Source organism: Adelges cooleyi, unplaced genomic scaffold, assembly GCF_023614345.1.
Source record: "Adelges cooleyi isolate 19-005CV unplaced genomic scaffold, UGA_ACOO_1.1 ACOO_flye_CR_arks_rails_tigmint_CR_PRNA_9, whole genome shotgun sequence".
Taxonomy (NCBI): Eukaryota; Metazoa; Arthropoda; class Insecta; order Hemiptera; family Adelgidae; genus Adelges; species Adelges cooleyi.
Genome location: NW_026096579.1, coordinates 3,626,619 through 3,650,240, shown reverse-complemented (window position 1 = coordinate 3,650,240; position 23,622 = coordinate 3,626,619). Strand labels below are relative to the sequence as shown.

At 34.7% G+C, this 23,622-nt stretch overlaps 1 protein-coding gene across 4 annotated transcripts in view; it reads left to right on the top strand.

Annotated features, from left to right (window-relative positions):
- LOC126846979 (fat-like cadherin-related tumor suppressor homolog) overlaps nt 1–23,622 on the top strand; it is a 157,289-nt gene that overhangs the window by 66,492 nt on the left and 67,175 nt on the right. For all 4 annotated transcript variants that reach the window (XM_050586897.1, XM_050586899.1, XM_050586898.1 and 1 more), the window contains one exon: nt 21,205–21,373. The gene's annotated coding sequence lies outside the window, so the exon portion shown is untranslated. The remainder of the gene's footprint in view (nt 1–21,204; nt 21,374–23,622) is intronic.

Genomic DNA, 23,622 nt, shown 5'->3' with positions numbered 1-23,622 from the left:
GTTTTCGTCGTATAGTCTGGATGGCCCCCATCTGCTTTAACCTATTAGCTGTGCTGTATTTATAAGTAACAACATTTGCCTTGCTTACGTCACGTGCAATCTAATTGATAACTTTGGCCATTTTCCGGATTAAAAACCGGCAACTACGATTTCATTATCCGACCGTTTCGTTCTGTTCCGTTCAAAAATTAGTTCGAACGAGCAAACGCTGTACATATATAACCTCGGTAGAGCACGATGGGGGGGGGGAGGGCAGAGGGGGAGATGGGAAGTTAGTGCATTAACTAACGATAATGTGCCGACACACAGAAGCATTTTACAAATTAAAAACGGACTCGATGATTACCCTTTTTGCGGACAGGGTCGGAAACGCCTTTTTGGCCGTCTGAAAAACAACAGCGGCTATTGCCGGTATACGAGCGCCCTCGCCACCGTTAATTGCCGTGTATCCCTAACGTGCTACGGACGAGGTCTGGCGGGGATTGCTTTTTGAACCTCCTCTAAATGAATCCAATGGAGTTAGGGGACAGCGGTAATTGGCTTCCCGCCGAGCGCACTACGAATTTGCACTTTGGTCGTGACCCCAAAACACTAGCTGCCTTCAAGTGCATATCACCGAGCCACTTCGAATCCATTGTCTCTTGACGTTCGTCAATGATTTTTTTTCCGTCAAACCAACCGCGGTTACAACAAACTAGTGTCTGTTTACATGTTGTATAGTGCTCTTAAATATTGCCTGCCAACATTACTCTTACCGTTGCTGCAAGTCGCGTAGTCGTAAAAACAAAGACGGGCATTGTGTACGAGATACAAAAGTTCATCAATCAACATTTCGTTAAATTACATTTTTACTGCGACAACAATGCAAAATTATATGCTGTGAATTGTGATTTTAATTTGAATATTTTATCTAATTAAGTCCATTGATTATTTTACTTGTTAAACTTTCAATATAATTAAGTTAAATGTTAAATATTTTCACGGTACTTACTTTAGACTTCTCCTTTAAAACTTTTATGGTGTTTGTACAGGAAGAGCTTCAACCATATTTGTAGGTAGTCTCGCTTTGGTAGATCTGTTAACGACGGCTGTTTCATCTAAAAAAAAAATCGTCAACGTTTTTACCATAGGTACTCGATTTTTGATAAATTATTCCATCTGTCTTTTTGGAATCTTGAGCACGACTGAATATGTTGTCTTTGCAGTAAGTTTGTGACGTGTAGTCTCGGCAACCGAGAAGCAATCAAATTCCAAATTGTTTTATAACCTCTGCGTCACGGATTCACAACGGTAGCTGTCATAACACCGAAGTGGCATGGTTCTAGGAATAACGTTAAAGCCAAGTTATTTGTGTTTCTACGTACCGACCGAGGTTTTATTATGTATAGTTGGATACCTAATCAATAATCATTATGCTGGCGTACACCCTTCGCTCATCCTCATTCGTTCCTTGTTGTCGGCGAATGCCTACTGAAATGAGTATAATCAGTTCAGCGTGTATACCGCCACACATCCTTTTTGTTTTTTGTATAGGCGATTTTTCACGAAAACGAATCTAAAATTAAAATGATGTCGTATATTATTTGAAAGTATTGAGGACTTTTGGCTATGAATCTTTAAGTTTGTTTTAGTCTTGCTGGAGATGATATCCGACGCATCTACCTACTACCTACATAGAAATTAGCTGACGAGCGAACCTGCTGTAATTTTTATCATCGCCGACATTGCAGTTGATGTGGTGACTTAACCCGTCGTACCGGAATTACATGATAACGGCAAAGAGACCTAATATTTTACTCGAGTGGTGCAGAATTCGCCCTTGTGACGGTCGGAGATCCGTCTCGAGATACAGACACGGAGAGTCGCTCTAATTACAACAGTAATTAACTAATAGCTACGGTGGCGATAGCTATCTCTCGGGTCGATTATTAATAATAAATTATTAAATCGGCGGCAGTTATACACGGTTGTAGTGGATTACACTATCTGCTCGTACGGTAATTAACTATTACAAGCGTCCGCATAATATAGTAGACACAATATATAGGAAACAGTCGAACAGAGCCAAACAAAGCTCTGCGCAGCGTTTCGCGAGTAAAACAATTCGCAATACTACAATATCAGTTCAGTTCGTTTATGATGTTGCTCGGATTCGTTGTGGCGGTTTTTTAGAATTTTGGGCTCGTCCGACGAATATCGACATTGTTCGGACTATTTGTCTGTCCTTTTGGGTATTCCAGTCGGTATGCGTACAATATAATAAATTGTAGTTAACTTGTACGGTAAATCAACTGCGAGGCAAGCCCGTCTGTCAGTGTATTATTCGTATTACCGATGTGTGTTTATGTGTTTTATTATGTTAGCGTGTATCAATTTTGGAACACATCCAACCAATGTGTAGCCCACAGTGGCCTCCGGTCCTTTTGTTATGTGCACTGTATAAACTGTTTATACCGCGGTCTATTGTTTTAACGCTACCGCATAGGAAATACCGTTGCAGTCGCTCTCCGCAGCACTTGCTCGATTTACATTTTTAGCGTTTTATCCGGTTTTTCGTTTACCATTTAGGAGGCGGTACCGTAGATCGGATTTCGCCGGACACTACGGTTTTGGTGAGCAAATTGAAAACATATTAGGCCCTGACTGAACGCCGTCGTAATCGATTTGTAACTTATTCTCGCGCCATTTACTTACTTTTCGTCCAAATATAATACATCTACTGACGTCAGAATTGCGTACAGTCGTTGCACTTATGGTGTTTTATGTGCTTTTATTTAAACTGTCGAATTCCACGTATCCGAATGATGTTAATAATGTTGTTTATATTTTGTAATCATACGTCTTATACGACATTAGTGTTAAACGCGACGAATATATTATAACAACAATAATAATATTGTTATTTCACTGCGATAATCTCGTGACACGCACGCCTAAGTACTGCACCCGATCGACTTGACACGAGCACACGGTAAATGCATGTACGTTTTGTAGCAGACTATGTCGGCATTGAATGTGTGTGTGTGTGTGTGCATTGGCAAGTACAAAATCGTCTAGGCCGGGTCCGAGCCAAATCGTGATCAATAAGTTTCTGTGTATGATAAATAGCTTGAACAGGAAAAAACCTGAAAATCAAACACTAGCACGCACGACTTACAAGCGTACATGGCAAATGTATCGACCTGAAGACTTTTACCGATATCGCCAAATATTTAAGATACGTTGTGTATTGTCCCTTACGAGTTTTTGACCTAAGTTGAAAATTATTCAATTGCCTGCGGCTTTAACGAGAACAATAGGTCGAGTATGAGAAAATAACGCAACGAACAATTTTTACAACCAAATGTGTTGTGACAAGTGATAAAGACTCAATACAATTATTAATTGAACTTGGTGTAAAAAATGAACAAAATGTCAACTACTTTGGACAAATAATTACAATTGGATTGAAAAAGGGTACGATAAGATACTGATCAGTGGTTTACTTTAATAAATTATGACAATAGCTTTAATTAGTACCGATGCATAACAATTAGGTTCAAATAATGTTATTTAAATTATAAATGTTATTTTAATCTAAATAAATTAAAATGTAAAATTATGTATTATAATTTAATTTTAAATATTAAATTAAACATTTTACATATTATATTATATTTTATAACATTATTAAAATAAAATGTGTTCGTTTTTCAAAATAAACGATTTAAAATTTTGGAACGTTCCTCTCTTCTATGTTACAGGCACAATGTTATAACATAATGTAGATGTTTTTGTATTTCACTATTTTGGTTACTTCTGTTTCATTGTAAATACATCACGGATAGCGTGGTTGTTGTGCATGTGATTTTAGTTGATGTTTTTGTTTTCTGTCCAACAGCAATAAATGCATCTAAACGAATGCGTGGACCAAGAAACGTCTAATTACTAATTACAGGAGTGTACACGGTTAGGTCTAATCGTGATTATAGTATCAACAATGTCGTTAATACTCGATATGCATGCATAATATGCATTTTTGATCTATAATTTTATATTAATGCATAGTCATCGGTTCGGCATTGGGTTGTTCAACAACTAACAAATTGTGTTGCCTTCCTTATAGTTTGTTTTATTGTTTAAGAAATAATCGTAACATGACTCATTGTCGGTTCTAAAATTGTTATGTGCGGTCGTTTAAATTTATTGTATTTTATATTTACCATCTTAGGGGATATTATGGCTACCGTCACCATTGACCCTTTAACCCACTCACAATACAGTAATGTCCCAATATTATTCGAAGACAACCGGTGTTTGTACAAAAATCGTTCTTGACCATTTTTTTCTCTTTCCGTCGAATTCATTAATCTAAATTGTACTTGCAACGATTACACCTGGCTATAATTTATTATTTTCGTGCTTAGACGTCAAATCATTTTTTTGTTCAACTCTATATTTAACATAATAACAGTTATCGTTACTAATTTAGTAGCTGTCTAGCTCGCCCTCGAATACTACGATTTGCAGAATTTCCTTTTCACATTTTCTGACACACCGTATATGTGTGCGACGGGATACCGCTGTTAGGCATTTCTCTTCCAATCGCCATCAGAGAGGATACAAGCGCTGAGTGGGCCGGCCGGACGATAGCCAATCTACTAAATAAATTAGATTTAAAATAAAACACAAATTGTAGGCCGTTCTCTACTGACGCTGACGCCGTCGTCGTGATTGATGCCGTCCGGATGTGGCAAAACAGAGAGTCACGGTGTAGCGGTGAAAAGCAACGGGGTTGGGGTGTGACTAATTTTATATATGCTCGCACAGTCAGCCGAACTTCACCCCTACAGTGGTCGTTACCATTGCTCTACACAGGGACCTCTTTTGTCATCAGAAAACACAAGACAACTCCCTCAGAATTCTCGTCGATCGACCGTCTCGTTTTTCCTGAATTGCCACTCGACCATCTTTTCAGATTCGAGTGTTGATTATGCTTCATATCTTTAAAAAAAAAAAAAAGATTTCCATACCAATCATTTTAAACATGTTTTAAAAATTTTAAGTAATGGAAGTAATTGGTTCGATAGGTGGTTTAGACTTGCCATCAACGATGATAACAAACTTACTGGAGTAAAAACAATTGACAATAAATAGTTGTGTTTACACATTTAATGTCCAATATTAGAAACAAATTACACAACGCGCTAAAAAATATCTATATCCTTTTTTTTTTTTAATACCGCTTACGAGTTGGTAAAAAGGCGATTTAGGCGGTTTTTGCGGAAGATAACTTTACACTATTATCTTTTTGTCTCTCGGCAGTGCATAAACGGGAAAGGGAAGGGAACAGGGAGTTTTATTTAATTAATACTAGAGCTAACGCCGTTTCGTGTGATTAATTTTTTACAATTATCTCATGCCAAAGACAAGATAACGGATTTTATTTAACATTTTGTCATCGAGATTTATCGTACTGTCCATTATGGAAATTTTAATCTTCTCGAATTAAATTATTAAAGTGCACGCGCGCCCTTTGCTAAATACACAAACAGACTTTGTACGCATATAATATTAATCTAACGTTCGCGAGGTCGACTTTTATGTCCCGTGCAGTTGAATTGACCCCAAAAAAGGTGATATATGCTATGTTTTTTTTTCACCTACAGCTGTAAAAAATAGTCGTGTTCATAAATAAAAAAATAATAAAAGTCACTGGATTTCGGGTTAAGGCAACAGCGCCATATCCTTCAAACGTTATTATAGTTATTTATATTTTCACAGACAAAAAACACCCCTGAAACTACGGCACTGTTTTTCCGGTGTCCAGGAAATGATAATTGTCTAAATTACACATTTACCTTCTAATAATATTTATTCTATTTTGCAATGCCGGCTTAGGTAAATAATTCGAATTTCACGCATTTCGTTTTTTATTCGTCAATGATGATAATTCATCTTTTTTCACATTTTTTTTTTGCGGTTTGTGAAAACATTCCAAAACAAAGCCACATATTATTATTATGTAAAACAGTCGTATTAATAATGCCCTATTGTTTACAATGACGAATTTAAAGGTAGAGGGGACACTCGTTCACTTCCTCCTATTGAGCTTGGATTTTCAAAAGTGTTGAATGAAAGCAAACAAACTCATTAATTAAAAATGTATACCGTTCCTTTATTTATTACCGAACTTGAGTTTTTGAAAATTAAAATCCCTTAGAAGACCGCAGTCCGGTTTTTTTTTAATAAACTATTAGTCTTGGAAAACAAAGACGTGTTAACGTTGTTACGACGGTTTTTACATATTGGTTATGGTGTTTATTATTTTTTTTTTTTATGAAATTCTATTTTGCGACCATTTATTGTTGAAAAGTTTTCTGAAATATGTAACCACATACATAGATTCGAGTCGTATAAAAAAAAGAGAATGTAACGCATTTGTAGGGATTTGACTGGAGGAGCGAATAACGGAAAGAACGTGCCAGCCAATGCAAACAAATTTATATCGGATCGTCTGAGCTATTGCGGTCCGGCGTCTTCGTCACCCTCCAACGACTTTGTGTGTTTTCAATTTCATTATATATATTTTTTTTTCTCCGGAATGTTGAAGAATTGCCAAACTCTGCGTACATTGAAATCCACCATTTGCCGCGCGAATCGTCTGGAAAATGTACCATAATTTATAATATGTGTTTTTACTGCGGAAATGGCATTGTTTATTATTATCAGCGCTGTATGGAACCTCCTGATGGGACTCTCAGTAAAGAGTGCCCGGTCATCAATAACCCGATTAAATAAACGTTTAGCAAGCTGTTATTGTTATTACGATTTGCATATTGTATTGACCGTTAAAAAAAAAAAAAACAAGTGGATAATTATTGCACTGGTAATATGGTTAGCTGGAAACTAATAAAAATTAAGTCTCGACGTCGATCATACCGTGACCACATCTCCATTTCAATGTTGACTCAAAAAAATAACAGTATCAATCGCGTTTGCTGTCCGTCTATATTATGCATATTATGTATGTTGATGTCTGTGGCGTATAATATATGTCTAAAGTACTACATCAGGTACGACTTTTGTTCAAACTAGGGAGGAGGACTTATTGTTTTGTGCTGTCTAATATTAGACTATCTGGCTACACGTAACAGATGTTGTGTGCACATATTTCGGAGGCGCGAGGGATTTCTTTAAAGACTCCAATATTGAAACCAAATGTTTACCGCGACTCACATCTGCCGGTTGGAGGAATATTGAGTTCCTATTTTCAACAAAATATGCAGAATAAATTCCTGAAATTTATTTTAAAAAGTATACATAATACACATGCTCGTTAAACTTTTTCATTTTTCAAACTTTTTTCTCTTCAAAATTGAGAGAGCTATGAAAGTGGTCGTGCAAAAAACATGTGTTTTCGCAGTAAACGTTTAAAATACTGACAAACCCGAGTAGTCTAAATTGGTTTTAAATTAATTTTCTAGAGAAGAAAAGTATTATGGATCATGTATACAATTTTCTTGTTTAAACTATTTTTTAAAAGCTTTTTCTTTTTCTTTGTACTCGGGAAAAAAACACACTGCCGCTTTCATACAGACTGGAGTACTTAAGTGTATTTATTATATATTTGTCTACGTATTATATTATATCCAGAGTTCTCTTTAAGTGTCCGAGAAAAATAATATGCATAAATGAAATCACTGGTGCGTTTTTCAATCTCGATAATTTCACGGTGAATTGTTTTGCAAAGAGATATAAATTTTATAACGGATCCCAAATCCGAACATTTTTTTTGCATCTTTCCCTATATGTGTTCTACGCACGATCAATTTGTGAAGAGACCCTTTGTGCAGGTTATATATTCCCGTTTTCCCCTGACCGGATATTCTTTACACACTTCAAATATAAACCATACCGTTTTCGTGAGTGAAGTCTTATGGTGAAAGTAAAAAATGAATATTACTCGTGTAACAGTAAGAAACATACGTTTATATCGTACACTGATACATAGATTTACAATGAAGTATGATAATTTTTAAATACTCACGGAGGAGTAATCTTTAGTCTTATTTACTCTTCTTCAGTCTCTGATGTCCTATATGCCCTGTACAAAAGGTCAGCTTTCTATGTTATGTTAGAAAATATTTGAACGATACTAATATCTACTAACATAACAAAACTAAATACTTGAAACCTAAGGTAAATATTTTTAGATCAACAAAAAGTAAATGCGAATATCAAAATATTATTTAGAATATTAGTTATAGATTGCGTTATTTTGTCTAGAAGATAGTTATTTGGGAGTTTAGTTGTAATTTAAATCGTTTATTTATCTTTACGGTTCACCGGTTTGCGGATTGGAATTTTCAAACAGATCGTCGGTTATATTATTTGTTTCTGTACGCATCGCATTGTTGCCGGCATTATCTTTGAAGACGCTGGCAAACACTCTTAGAACACTATCAACATAAGCCACTTGAAACTCGCTGGACGAACAACGGGTACGGTACAGCTGTGTTTAATCTACTAGTTTAAATGCTCCATCGGAAATGATTCTCTGGTGTATTGTAGACGCTGCGATTTACCCGAGTCCGCCGAGTGCAGTAATCTTAAAGCTTTTGTACATTTACCATCGCTCAATCGTTTGCCGTTTGCCTTAAAACCATAATTTACGTTTACCTTGACCGTGTGAATCTTTGGCGGGCATGTTAATTAAACCGATATCGGAGCCCGTTGTAAAACTGCCATGGGTTGATCGGAAACGATAATGTTGAAAGGTTTTTCATTAATTAACGGTGTGCACGGCCGATGGACAAGAAGAGGAATATTCTAAAATGGCTCGTGTCTACGTCGTAAACAATCTGTGTGCCTTATTTACGACGGCGGAGAGCAAGTAAGGCGGTATCGTTACGGCTTATACATAAAATGGACACTTGGGGTGTTGTTAAGTTATTGGCAATTAAAAAAGGGCACCGACAATGGAGGGGACGGGCGCAGCGACGGCGCCGATTTGCCAAAATACGGTCGTAACATGAAACGTTTTTGTTTTAGTATTTTGAAAGTGCACTTTTAGGCGCAAAACACCCTCGTGTGTACTCTACCGCCATATGCACGTCTTTCTCTTATGTACTTTCCTCTTTGTTCGACTTTTATAGCTCATTAGGCGCGTGCTAAGCGGTGGCGGTGAGACCGGCACCCCAGTTTGCAAGTGGAAAAGGGGCGAAGTTCAGTAAGTTTGTCGGGTTTAAGATTTTGGAAAATCGTGACAAGCAAATATGTTTGTCGAAAGGCACATTCGTTAATTTGCCCTCGTGGGACATCAAAAGGCAGCGCATGCCCTTAAAATTTGATTTTAACATTAATGTATGGCAACTTTTTTTTAACGTTAATTCTGATTACGCGTGTTAATATTTGTCGTAACTCGGTTAGCAAAATCTTATCGTGTCAAACAATAATTATAATTAATGTATTATCTTATTTCCTTGTTTGATCATTTGTAGCTGCGGCTGTTGTTATGTAACCGAATTAATTTAATAACCTGAGTATTCGGGAACTCGTGAATATTCTTTTGTTAAGTAGGAATACAAATCCTCATTATCAAAGTTTTCCAGAAGTAAATATAAAAAAGAAAAATAATGAACGTTATAAACGTGTTTAGCGAAACAGAAGAACGAATCGTAAAGAGAATATAGCTTAAAGAAATTTTAAAAATTAAGCATCCTGATGGTTTTTTTTTTTCATTTTGGTGAATGAGAACGCATAAGTATTACGAGTAACTACGAAAATAGAAGAAAGATTTCGAGAAAATAGATTAAGAATGAACAAATCTAAAATGGATCATTAATTAAAGTCGATACTTGTACAGTATATATGATATACTGCGTCTCACAAGTAAACATCATAAAAGTCTCCCCGACACGGTTGGAAGTATGTGACATAGAGGGGAAATCGAGACTATTCAAAACATTTCACTCTCACAGAATTTGACTTAAAAAACAATTGGTTCCATGCCAGTTTGATTGATGACATTTTTTGTGATACATAAAGGTCTGAATTTCTTGCTTTGTGTCCCCCTCCCTTTTTCTACGACTATGCTGCCCAATAACTTTATGATTGGGTTAGGAATACACGACGTGTAATAAAATGAGAGATGTATCTTTTCGAATTCGTTTGCAAACGGTGTTAGATACACGTGTACCTACTTCTATTTGCTACGGTGTCGCCGATTTGTTTTTCTGCACGTTTAAACTAACACTGCAAGTGCCGCGCTAGTGGTTGTATTATTATGCGTACGTGCACGGGACACACAATATTAACCGCCGACTGACATTAGCATTCCTGAATTAGTTGCGTAGTTTTGCTTTACGGGGAAGCAAAAACAGCAGCAACCCGCCCCCGCCATCCGAAAACATACTATACCATGCACCACGGGTTTAATCCGAAATATTTGCCCCCCCCCCCGTCTCCCTTTGCCAAATCAAATTATAATGTTCTATACGTCTCCGTTCGTCGTTAAATCCGAATACCGTGCTTATGACGGGACGATTGCTTGGACTTGACTTTAAGTGTGCACGAATATCAAACCGGAGTCGTCTCGGTTATGACTGCTGTTAACGGTTTTCCTCGGAAAACGCTGGCGAGTCACTTGAATCGTCGACACTGAACTCAATATAACATGGAACGCGTATTGCCTGTAGTCGACTGCTTATGAACATGTCCACTGGTAAGGAGACTGCCCTTTTGCGGACAGTTATTGTTTTGTCCGTGATATTTATAGTTTTTTTTTTTATGATTTATCAAATATATCACCACAGACTATGTGATAATAGTCTGTGTTATTATCACCTAACCTAACATTTTAATACACATATCATGGAAAAGTGACGTAGTATTTTTATTTTCTATGAAATTGGTACACAAAACGGGGTTGCCTCCCACGTGGGGACATTGTTCAATCTGAATATGCGTTCCATATATTGAGTTCAGTCATCAATGGTCGTCGATAATTTAGTTATCTCGTACACAAACGGTTGTTGAAACGCATAAAGAAAAAATCATGACCACTCACCGTTGTCGTTATTGTAGACGTTGTTTTTATTGACCGCCGCCACAACTTATTGAACTAAAATTTCTGTCGGTGGTGTTGTGTGAACAAAAAGCATGTTGTTTCCACGTGGACACTGTAAAATGACATTATATACGATTTTCTTACGGACGTCACGTGCTCATTCGGCGCGCCTTTAAAAGATATTCCCGAGTAAATTTATCAGCCATAGAATACACAACAGACGACAGCTTCAATAAAGATTGATGGAATACTTTCGGTACGCGTTCTATGTATATGATGTGGTGTATAGTTACACTTTGTTGTGCGACAATTGAATTATTCGCCGTTCAGAATTTCCACCAAGAGCAAACAACGTACACGCACATATAAGTTAAAATTGCCCAAGCGACGATACTACCCATCGATCATCATCAAGCTACGTTTGTAATTTTACCATAACTTTTGTACAGGTATTTTCAAAATCCATACGTACACTGTACCATCTAATGCATTAAAGCGGAGGCGCTAAACATATTATTAGCAAACCATTTCCTAACCCATTAAGGTCCGTTCGAAAACCTATATTATATACTCGATGACGAAATCTATATGACATTTTTTTTTTGCCTCCAAAAATCGGTCGTCTGCGGTCGACGTGCAATACATTTTCAAACGATTGGAATTTCCACAGTATTCGGTATACAGGTACAAGTAGGCTGGCTTAAAGGCTTTTGCCGAGCGCACTAACTTTCTAGTCTGTTCGGTAAGCAGATTCGGTTTTCGATACTGCAAAACCACCTTTAAGCTAGATTTTGTAAAACTTCGTACAACCAAGCATCCCCGCTCTCCCAGTATATTACATATATGTGTACAAATTACAACAAATCATTGTGCCCATTTAGGTAGATAGACCGTCTGCACAGGAAATCTGGTCTTGGCTCTTTGGCCACTAAACCGTAATTGTACGTGGATAACACTTATTAAATCATGTTAAAACTGCTGATATTATTTTATTCACAAAGTAAAATTATGCTCGCACCCACGCGGTCATCGACATGATGGCTTTACATCCTTTTTGCTGTACTTAGAAAGAAACATATGTAGGTGTGTTTAATGAGGACGTCGGTTGTAGCTTTAGCATGGATAATGCCCACGCGGCCATTCGTCGTCTGTCGTTACATTATGTTCCAATAGTAAGTCTCTCGATGAGTGTTATCTTAATCGCCACCAGAAATTATAAGTCTCAATTCGAGATAGTCCGTTTACCGTTTTATGTTCGGTCTGTGGCTGTGGCCTATGGGTAATAACAAAACGACATTAATAATATTATTATTATGTACAAATTGTGCCACGATAAAACATTAAGTCGACGTCGAAATTCCACTGAAAACAAAACGAATTTTGCGTCCTTGATAAGACGTGTCCCAGAAAGTTACTTCTTATTTGTATAAATGTTTTTTCCCCTTACTGTAAAAAACATAATATGAATATCTTTATGATCATTTTGACGATACATATTATGTACTTGAAACAACATCGTGTTTCTGAAGAAAAAAATTAAATATTTATGTTATTCGCAACTATGTAGGAGATAAAAGTAAGGGCAAATAAAATTATTTCTTTTTATACAATCAAATAATATACCATGCATTCAGTGTTTTAATATTATTAAAATACATGTTTGGTCTTTGTTTCTGTAATGTTTGCAGCTGATAAATAAAGTATAACAGTATGATTGCTCCGAGAAAATAAGTACACTTTGTTTTATAATGTTTATTTTGTTAACTTTCTGTAAATACATATATACTTTCAAAACACTACAATCAGCCGAAAATACCCGTGTACCTAAGTATTAGATTGTAGAAAACTAATAAGTATTTGTATAAAAATGATTACTTAAAAAAAAAACATGATAGTTTATATTATTATGTTGAAAAAACATTATGATTTAATGAATGTCTATGTGGCTAAAGATTACAGATACAGCCAATTCTTCTTCAGTCGCCTTGCATAGCAAACAGCTTGTTTTAATATATTAGGTACAAATATGTATTTGGCTTCATAGCTAATAGCTATTATGCGTTTTAGTTACTACATTTTTCAAATATTTACTATAAACGCGACCGTTTTAGTGGGCAAACTTAAACTGAATAGACTATACTCTATCAAATAAGTTGGTCGATATTAAAAAATAAATATAAAAAGTTCCTGCATACATTTAATATTCTAAAAATGATCAATATTTTTTAGTGATTTATGTCAAAAAAATATAAACATTTCTTTTGAAGGCTTGTCTACTATGTATTAATAATAACGCCGAAGAAAATAAGGCAAATCCGAAACTTTATTAAAAAGAGAACTTTGTAAATAAGAAATAAACTCCACTCCCCCTACCATTTAGCGGTTGCTCTATCAGTTTTATATTTTTACGGAAAATGAGATTTTGCAATATTAAACACTGTAGAACAAAAAGGATTAAAAAGTTTATAGAGTCATCAAGCAACTACACGACAGTACCATGGTCGTTGGTTCAAGACAGTTGCATGACTTTTAGCTGGCGTTTACATATTTTATAATAACTGATTATATTAATTATAAATTTGTTATTAATTTCACATATTTCTATTTCAAACATGATTTCTGCTAGCATTAAGGCCGTCATTCCGGTTGATAATCGAGACGTATTTTTACTAGAATTATCTATTACAAGTATGGCGCAGGAATCGTGCTTGTTGATGCCAAAATTATCCAAATCCGCCGATGTGCTAATGCGTTTGTAATAATAATAAAATATGCATCGGTTAGCCTTGAAATATCCACTTAAATCACTCGGCAATTATTTTTGTCGATTACTTTTTATTTTTATTAACAGATGACAGCCGCCGCCGCCTGACGGCTATAATGCTTATTCTAAGAAGTATCTCTTTGGGTAATTAAATATCACAGTCGATGACCATAAATTAAATTGACAAATCGTTCGAGTGGTCAAGTCGGTTACGGAACGGCACGGCGTAATTTATAATTACTTATTTTACTAATACTATCATTTTTTGCGTTACTACGTTACATGATAAAACTTGCTTAAGTGCAATTGGTATACGTGCTTTAGTACTGAAAACAAATTGTGTCTGGTCTGATCTAATAGTTCTTACTAAACAGTACGTATAATATATAAGTAATCTACTTCCCAACACGAACCCACATGTGTATTTGTGACGAACAAGTCTTTGAACCACCTTACATATGTTAGATGCGATCTTCTCGTTTATGTCGAAACGTAAAACTTGTCGCTCCATCGTTTCTCAAACTTTATAAACTTGTTCGACCATTAATTACACACCTTAGTCTGATTCCGCTTCGACGTTTAAGACGGGAAACGGGTTTCAGTGCTTCAAAAAATCTCATAGAATACTTTAGTCTCTTAAAAGACGTCCCGTGCCGAACTATAAGAAGGTTAAGTAAGTTTTCGATGATGTAGGACTCAAATTCATCAAGTTGAAAAAGTTGGCCCTTTTTCCTAACCGCAAGAATACTCTAAATGTTATCATGTTTTTCAACTTAATTATTGGCGTAAACTAAAACTTAGCAAAAATAATTTCGAATTTGTCTCAGGTATACTTAACGTAGACATAAATATCATATAAATTTTTCCCCTCCAAGGCATGGAATATTTCGTTTTTCTAGTCGTAGATTTTAGAAAACACCTTAATAACAAATAACTAGGTTATAAACACGCAATGGTGCGTTTATGTCACAAAACAACATAATCTTAGAGTTATTACTATTTATGGTAAGGCCAATTGATAGATTTGTCTAAATCTAAGAAGAAAAAATCGATAAAATAAAAATGTATGTTTTGAAAAAATAAATTAGTATTATGCGTTGAATCAAAATTACATTGCCTAGTAACAACTTCACATTGGGTGGTATAATTAGCAGCTACTACACGGTCATGCGTGGGCCAAGACACGTCTGTCAAAATGTTGACCGAACAAAAGTTACGTTTTTATGTTATTCAAATTAAATGTTAGCCAAGTTCAAATCTTTTTATTTATTTATTTATTTATTTACTATAAAAAATAGTAAAAACTTCTAAAAGTTTTCTCTTCCATAGCTATAGAATATCGCGTCTCAATTATCCGGGAACGATTTCCCGGAAATTCAAAGTATAATATTTATTGTGCCTTAGTTGTAAATCATTTACTTCGTCAAAAGAGTTCAGCAAAGTTTTGGTTATGTCTCTACGTATATCTGGTACAGGAGTAAAGACGTCAAATTGTATTAAAAAAACATTTTTTTAGTAATGAAACTTATGCACAGCTGATTTTTCTTCTCAAAGTTTGAAAAGTGTATTTAACGTTTTCGTTCTCTACTTTTCCTTGTTTAAATAATGTCTCCAATTAATAATTTAAAATAAAAACGTGACGTGTCCAAAGTAGAATAATTGTTAGAAAAAAAATCATATATTATATTATAATATATGTATACCTAATATTATATAATATAATATGTACAAATATTATCTCGCATGTATTAAAGTTCACAAAGAAATTATTCTCACTTTATTTTATATTACATATAATTATAATGTTTCTTTTTTACAAAATTATGTTTTCAAAATATTTTAGGATTTCAATTTTTAGACTAAATGAATTTAAAAAATAATTAAAAACTGTCAAGCTAAAATGGTTTATTTTATTGAGTAGTTTTGCAGGGTAACTTAAAAATGTAAACGATCCCATAATGTATACGTAAATTATATTTAGGTATTAAGCAAAAATTAATAATAATAATGATAAATACATTTTGGGTATTTTTGGTATTAGCATAATAAGTCTTACACAGAAGAAGTGGACTTGCTGTCGTGTGCTTAAATAAAATTCGAATTACTTACACTACACTTTTTTCTAGTCTAAGCTTATAAACAATCCATAAAAATGTATTTCCTCCAAATACTTGCAATCAAATAAAATCTGACGAACAAAAATCCTTCCAAAATTACTTTGTAGTTTTAAATTGGTAAATTTAAATGATTGTTCTACCGTTTATTGTTTTGTACATTTCATGTCTTAAGTCTTTACTAAAAAAACATTCAAGAGACGGGATAAAATTAAAAAATAATATTGTTCTAGACCTTAAGACAATCTTAACACTGTCCAAGCACGTTTTTTTAAATTTAATTTATCGTTTATACAATAAAACTGCTTTTGTTAGGTTTTATTCGACGTAGGTAAATTTTTCTTTGCAGAATATGCGAATTATGTTTATACGTTTCTTTCGTTTTGAATATTTTTCTACGAATACCATGAAAAAACGGCGCTAACGTAGTACGGCGGTGTTATAAATCCTGCAAATTGACTGGTAAAAAAAAAAATTACAACACAATTACGCTCGTGGGGTTCCGGCCCTGAATATCATCGCCCTTGGTTTATGTACACGGGCTTGCACGTATCATTTCTAACGCGCGCAATGAGCGCCACTGACAAAATCTCTCTCCCGAGAGCTCTTATATGCACGCCCGGCTTGCCCGTTTAGTCCAATTAGGCAATCTTTTTTTTTTTATTATTTCGCTTATGTATTCCTCCGGATGTTTCCGACCTCTCTGTCCAATTCCGTCTGCCCCGGGCACGAAAGAATAAAATATAACACTGGATTTACTATGTGGCCCATTGCATGTTCTGTTTCTCCAGCATCCAGCGCAAACGCCGCACTAGGAGTTCGAGTTTTACTTTTGTAAGCCGTTAACGTACAGCATTAAAAACCATTTAATAATAATAACGTCGATTTTACATGCACTCTCAGTTGTGTAACTAAGATGATTATTTAGTAGCTGGCGTAGCCATGCTGCGGCGGGGGGAAATGGAGGAAATAAGGCAAGTGTCCCAAGAGTTTGTTTTTTTTTTTTTTTTGAAGCCAAGCAAATATTTAGTGTTCTCCCAAAAAGTACGAGGTTTACAGGGTTCTGGTATTCCCCCGAGGCAACCTGTTTTAAATTTATAATATTTTTTAACATTTTAAAATCATATTTTCGCAGTTAATCAACTATTTATTATACAAATGTATAAGTAATATTTCCTAAATATTTAATTACTATTATTAAGGTATGCACTATAGGAGAACAAAACATATTTTACTACAGCGGCTTCTCGTGTTAATCGGAGATCGTTTCTCATAAATATTTTCTTTTTATCTTTTTAAAAGCGCAAGGAGGGCATAATATACAAAATAAATTACGTATTGCATCGCGTTTTAGCTTGTAAAATCTTAATGACTTTTTTATGCCGCTTTCGCAGTTAGCGTCGTTACATCGTAGGCTTATCAATTACTAATGTTTTTATTACCGTTTTTTTTTTAATTGCTCCGTAGGAAAACACACAGTTTGTATGAAGTAGTAGGTAGATGGATATAGTGGTCGCCACAACTTATCCGATAAAAAATAAGAAACAAAAAGTAACAATTATTTTCTTTTATTACCTCAATAAAATAAACGGGTCGTTTTTAATTGTAAAGTCATCCGCGTTCACAAGCTGTGTCTCAACGAATTTACTTAAGAAAAATTGTGCTGACATTTTTTTTAGCGACCAAGAGTTCTTATTTAAACATATGAATAAATTTCAATTTTTTCCGATGTACACTGTTGTAGTTTACCGCGTTCGTTGTTAGGTCAGTAAACTAATATAATATGATATTTTGACGATAGTGCGACAAGTGAAAACTTCAGTCTAGTTTGCAAAAAAAAATATACTTCAGCAGCGACTATTACTCGTATAATAAGCATATTATTATTATTGTATTTCCGAGAACACCCGGCCAACTCATCCGCAACCGGTTTGCAGACCTCCCCGGTTGTATGTATAAAATGATAAAAAGACCTTTTTTTGGGTATACCGAACGACATAACGTTGTTCAACAGACACCCAACGGAGACCAGTAGTTGTAATTTTTTTTTTTCCGGTAATAACATCTGTGAGTGTTAAAATCACTGAAATAAATTGTGCATATTTTAATAATTCGAATTACTGAAACTTTATTCGAGTAATAATATTTTGGTTCGAGTTGGTATTTGTACCGACTCAATTGTATTTTTGTGTTATATTAAATAAGTATTTTCATTGTGATTAATCTGAAATAAATGAGTAACAATAAAATAAAAAATTGTAATCCAAATGATTACTTTAAATAACATTTATATTTATAAAATGACCAAATATGCTAACCACGAGAGTTTTTCTCGTTTAGGCGACGGGTAAATAGATTATTATAAATAAGAGTCAGTATATAATAACTGAGAATTTATTTCTTCACCGTTCGTATCGAATACCCACGTCAACGTGTAATCTTACTTCAAACCGTCTGTCCGCGACATGAACACTCGAAATTGTATTTTATGTCATCAGGTTTTTTTGACAATAATTCTATGCTCGTCAAACGATTTTTTTCGAGTGGATCAAAAGTCGTACTAGTTTTTTTTTTTTTTTTAATTAAGATTGTTTAACAGAAAAGTTAATCGCGTTCTCCAATCCGACGATATCTATACAATAAATATTTTACTATTTTAACGTGAATTTCATCATTTTTCTGACCAAAACCGAAACCTGTATGAGTCCAGTCCGATTGAATATTTGGAAACACTGAATTGAATACACTGGAATAAGTGGATAAAAGATTCCAAAACTATATGTGTGTGTGTGTGTGTGTTTTTTTTGTACTCATTTAACAACCAAACAAAACAACTTCTGTCAACTTGGCGTGGATGAGAGTGCCCGCAAACCGTCAGGTGCCGAGATAGAGACATGTATTTTTATAAAGGTGTGGCTCGTGTACGCAGAAATCGTAGCCACGTTACGTCGTGAATGCTTTTGTGCGTTTGTTTATAATCCGCAGTGTCGTAAAGTTTTATGCTGGCCGACACTGTCGACGGTTAAAAGATCCTCCTCCGCCGTATTGCCCTTAAACCGCTAAACGTGCATTATTAATACCACGACGGCATATATGGCATGGCGGCAGTCGGCTATTTTTTGTAACGTTCTTTAAAAAATAAACACAAAGCTCGGCTATGAAATTGCTGCAAAAATGCGATTTTCCCGTTCGACCGAACGCAACGTCGTTTGGTGTCTTTTAATTTAAAAATTTATACCGAAGTCCGAGGCCGACTTACTGCGCGGTGCCTAGTATTTATTTTTATTCTTTTACTCGGACCTGCAAACCACCTTCCCCATTCATCCGCTGTCTGTGGTCGTACGATCATAAAATTGATCTCGGTCTGTGCTCGTGTCGTCTTTTACAATGCAAAATTTATATATTGAAACGTTGCCGTCGCCCGTTGTGTTGCCCAATCCGGAGTTGTAAAATTTAACGGTATCCCCCATCCTTGTCGTAAAACAAAACACCTATACATACAGGTATAAGCGTATTTGACTCTCGATCCTCTTATGATCCTCGGCGATATTGAAAAATTAGCCGCCGCTATTTCCTCTCCTTTCTAAGGAATAGAAGCTAAAAAAAACAATAAAAACGGACACTGAAGTGTTGGCTCGGCCATTTTGTTGGAGGGCTTGTTACCGTGCTATTTTAGATAAATTAACGGCAGAAGATATAATATTATAATCATCTGTATTCCATAGTAAAGCGCTCTTCTACAAAGTCCTACTGACTTACAGCTGTGTGCATAAAATAATATGTATAAATCTATGGTACAGTGCTATCAACTTAACTTATAATTGTTATAATCAGTGATGACACTTATAAACACGTGATAAAGTTATAATTCCCACAAAAATGGCAGAAAATGGCAATCTAGTTTATATATATATCTGTATACTGACTAAACTAAGACAGTCCAAGTGGACTATCGAAAAATTGTAAAAACATGTAATGTTGGCAACCTGCTTGTTTGCGAACGATAAGTGTTTTAAGTTATGATAACGAATTCACTAAAATCATTAACCAAACACCTGGCAAACGGTATATTTTTTAATATATGACTGCCCCGTAACTGTGTTTTGATAGTTTTACGAAACGGCCTCTCTTTATTACTGAGAATTTTTCGGTTTTAAACCGAACCGACCACGTTAAGTGACGGTGAGAAATAACTGTCGTCACTTGTCAGTAGTGATAATACTATAATAATTAATAATTGGCAAAAATGATTTTTAAACGTATTTTCCGGCAATGATTTGTTAATAAGAACATATTATACACGAGTGTACTTAACGGATAAACTCCGCAGCATTCCAACGTGTGTGGTTTAGCCACCGGTCAGACAATTAAATGCCGTTTCGTGTCTGACCCTAATTAGAGACGATTAATAAACACTTGAAATTATTTTAGTCCTCGACAAATAAACGTTAATCCGGACAGTGACAAATGCGTAAGAGCGCTTGTCTCGTTGCACCGTAAGGATTTAACACTTGTCGAAGGTGTATGCTATTATTGCGGTGGACCGTTTTACTTAATTTATGTATTTTTATAACTTTTTTTTTCTTGCCATTTGTCTTTGTGTTTGTATCGTGCTTGTTTATACTTAAGTCCTAACCATTACTTTCGAGTCGTCCGTTCGTCTTCGTAACAGGTCAACGTTAATTCAGTACGGTTTTGCGTTCACGAAAAACAATTTATTTTGAGTAAAAAAAAAAAAACTAACAGAAGGGGAGGGGGTGTCTGTGTTCATAAGTACGAATAATAATAATAATAATAACAACGAAACGCGAAGAGTATTAAACAACGGTAGGGTGGGTTGATATAAAAAAAAATATATTTTCGCACGGGTCCTTTGAAATCCTTTGAATAATTAATGAGTAAGAAATTTCTTCTTCTCTTTTACCGAAATTCGATTTGAGTTTTTTACTTTCTCCGCAACAAAGTCTCCGACCCGCTACGTACTTGACCGAAAAATATAATGACCGAAAAAATCTTTGGTCTAAGGACAGAACAAATAATATGGCTCTTTTTAAGCCGTTTATCTTTTTCTGACCACTATCGTGTAAACCAAACGGTAGTCGAAAGTATTAACTATGTCTATCGTTTGTTATTGGCTTGTAGTTTTTTTTCTGATTCATTTTAGAGATATGGTCGAATTTAAAGAGTATAAAAATCTTGTTTTGCCTAAAGGAATTCCCCGAAGACGGTATTTGTTTCGTCCAAATGATGTTAATATATATATATATTTTTTTCAGATTTACAGGGGAACCATTCGCAGATTGCACATCCTCCTGCTATTAAAGAAGAAAAATTCGAGATCTTCCGCCAAATTACTGTTGACCGAGCTATTTTTTTCAAAAAGTACTCGCCCACTATACCATTATCCATGTCCTAGTTGGATACAGGCCCACAACTCCGTTACAGGTAATATTTCTTTAAAACGATAAAAAACTTAACTAACACTAGTTTTTGTAGTCACGAAATGAATAGATAAAAATAAAATACTGTAGTCTAACGTGTTCTCATTTAAAATACAACAAGGCATTCTACGGTAATTGCATAATATGATTGTAACTATTTTTCACAATAATTTGGCCCTAAAAAAATATATTGAATTATCAATGCTCTGTTTACAAGTCACTATAGTCTGCTAGATTTTTAGTTACATCATGCTCTATCGACAGACGTGTACAAAATACATGTTAATTTATACTAATATAAATCATGAACCTTGTATGTATAATTTTATAAACCTATTGAAACTATACAAAATGAAAATGTTAAAATCATTTTGTTAAAAAATATATATTTTCTATTTCTATAGAGAATTTAGTAGAAAAAAACACTCATTCGCCTAAAAAAATAGGTTTTCGTTATTTAATTTACCCAAAAGTGTTAAACAAGAAGAAAACCATTTCGGTCTTTCTAAATTTATGAACAATCAATTTATTTGTTTATATTTTTTCTATATTTTTACAATCGTTTAGTAAATTCATATTATATTACATTACATGCGCTAAAGCTTAAACGTAAACGTGCGTATGATAATTTTGTGAAAACAAAAATTTTACTATATTTTCATTTTACACAGAAAGTCACATTAAAACGCCTAATTATCATTGATCTTCGAGTCTGTTCGAAATTGCTTTTGACAGAGTCATTTATTATATATGGCGCACGCCCAACCCCCGTAGAATATCATTTTTTATGGAAATAAAAAAGTTTTATTTTTGTTGTTTCTGTGAAAAATTCATAATCGATGTAGACAAACTATTACTGAAGAAGATTTAACCGACAAAACTTATCCATATCCGTGTAATTGGATTCCCATCAATCATGCTCACGGCTAATAATATATTATCTCTCATTTTCCTCAGAAACTTTGTCGTATAAAGTAGCGAAATAATACCGCCTCTGCCACACGGCGCTTTATCTAACGCGTTTAGACTTTAGAGTAACTGAAGGTAAGACAAAAAAATTATTAATCAACGTTTCTCTTTGTGCCATTCGATTGCGGTACAGCAAACATCTGTTTGCGTTCGTTGCGAAATTCTATAATTTTCAAAATTGAACAAATCAAATCTGTTTTGAAATGTATCTCTTTATTTGTTTTTATTTAATAATCCTTTCGGGTATGATATTATACGGCCCGAGGAAATAGAAAAAAACCCAGTTTGAATAAAATCGCTTTCTCAAACACCCATTTTGAATGAAAGTGTTTTTTGAACTCAAATCACTTCAGAATTAATAATTTTCTAAAAACGTTTTTCTATCCAGGTTACCGTGACTCTTATGACAGGTCGAAATAATAGCAATTCAAAACCGCCGTTGCATTTTTGGCGAATCAAACCGAAATTAAAAAGTTAATCTAAAAATAAAGTTTTTATGCGCCTTAAAATTTATAAAATAACCCCCCGGGGTCTTGATAACCAAATAGGACAGGTGAACTAGAAAAACGTGGGGCGCATCTTTCTAATTAGATATTAAAACCTAAGCTTTCATGATAATGCATTAAGTTGTCTCTCATAATGCTGTCTCTCTAACCGAACGGATCAGAAAGTGAATTTTTTTGTTAACTATCTACTTGCTTAACATTTAAAGTAATGTGGTGCTCAATTTTACACGACATGCCATTAAGTATTATTTATTTAGAAGAGAAAAAAAGATTGTGCACGAATTATGAGTTAAGGTAGTTATTAATGAGAAGAGAATGTTATTATATATTCAGACGTGTGAAGTAGTAAAGATGCGCTCCACGTTTTTCTAGTTCACTTGTCCTATTTGGTTATCAAGACCCCGGAGGGTTATTTTATAATTTTTAAGGCGCATAAAAACGTTATTTTTAGGTTAATTTTTTAATCTACTTTAGTTATTTTGTTCTTTTTCGTTTTCGTATGTACGTATCTATATATTTAAATGTACAATGTTATATAATGAATATACATGGTAAACATGTATTCTGTGGTATTAAAATGCAAAAATTCTGTAAACTTTTAGATTTCTTACAGTATAAATTGCTACTTAAGGTTTGAACCCGGTACCGCTCATATCTGAGCACCGTTCACGCCCAAACGCACCACGCATTATTTTTGCTGGCGGGTGAGAAATAAGTCTTTTTGAATTGCAAGATTCCACCCGGAACGACGGACAAGAAATCGACCCCATTTTAACCC